Here is a 1289-nt window from a genome sequence, read left to right as displayed (position 1 = left end):
ATTTCCTCACCTCTAAAATGGGGACAATAATCTTTCCTATTGGGAAGATTACATAAGATAATAGAGAGCAGTTAACATATGCTTACCATATAATAAGCACTAAACTTCAATTATATTTTGATATATTTTAATCATACTTTATACAGTAAATAAAAAACACTGTTGGACACACACACACACACACACACACAATACAAATCCACAATCAAACACATAGAAATAAATCAAGGTAACGATCAATAATTTACACATTCTAGGCCCACACTTGTGATAACAAAGATATAGTAAATACTTCAAATATAAATTTAGAACTCATTAGTGTAGAGATAAGAAAGAAGACAAAGGACAAAATTTTTGGACAGCAGATAGGGTAGAATGGTCATCATAGAAATTACTTGGACATTAGTTGTTTAAATATGTGTTATGAATCAAGACAGAGCAGTCATAGATCCTTTAGGACTGGCTGAAAGAAGAAGACAGTTTGAGAGATTCAAGAGTAAAAACTTCAGAACGGGTTGTGCCACTGGCACCAAAAAAATTTCTCAGTCCCAGAGCCAATGGATCCATCACAGACAAGACGCTACTCTGCTGAAAAGCCTTCCCAAGGCCCCCGATACATCCTTGTTCCTTAGACTGTAGATGAAAGGGTTCAGCATTGGGGAAATCACAGTGTACATCACTGAGGCCACTGAGACCTTCTCAGAAGACTGAGTCACTGCACAAGTGAAGTAGACCTCAACACCTGTCCCATAAAATAAAGAAATAACTGAGAGGTAAGACCCACAGGTGGAAAAAGCTTTTGGCTTCCCCCCGATGAGGACATCTTCTTTATGGATAAAACAAACCTTGAATAGGAGAAAAGAATCCCCCAGAAGGGGGAAACATCCAGGACACCAGTCATAAAATATATCAATATGCTGTTTAGAAAGGTGTCAGAGCAGGCCAATTTGAACATCTGTGTCAGTTCACAGAAGAAATGTGGAATTTCAAGATCTTTGCAGAAGCTCAGGTGAATCATCAGAGAGACATGGAGGAGGGATTTCATAATACCAATGAACCAAATAATAAAAACTAGTGAGCCACAGAGGCGTGGGTTCATGATGACCATGTAGTGCAGGGGGTGACATGTGGCCACAAACCGGTCATAGGCCATCGCAGTCAGAAGTAGAGTGTCTGGAATAGGAAAAATTATGGAAAAATATACCTAATGAGGCAGTTCATGTAGGAGATGGCTTTGTTCTCTGTATGGATGCTCACAAGCATCTTAGGGACTATAGTGGTGCTGAAAC

General features: G+C 39.1%; 1 pseudogene; it reads right to left on the bottom strand.

Annotated features, from left to right (window-relative positions):
* Positions 1-566: 566 nt before the first annotated feature.
* Positions 567-1289, bottom strand: part of LOC105309237 — an 11619-nt pseudogene continuing 10896 nt past the window's right edge.

Source organism: Pteropus vampyrus, unplaced genomic scaffold, assembly GCF_000151845.1.
Source record: "Pteropus vampyrus isolate Shadow unplaced genomic scaffold, Pvam_2.0 Scaffold699, whole genome shotgun sequence".
In the NCBI taxonomy this organism is placed as follows: Eukaryota; Metazoa; Chordata; class Mammalia; order Chiroptera; family Pteropodidae; genus Pteropus; species Pteropus vampyrus.
Note: the sequence above shows the minus strand (reverse complement) of the source record. Positions and strands in the feature narration are given on the sequence as shown.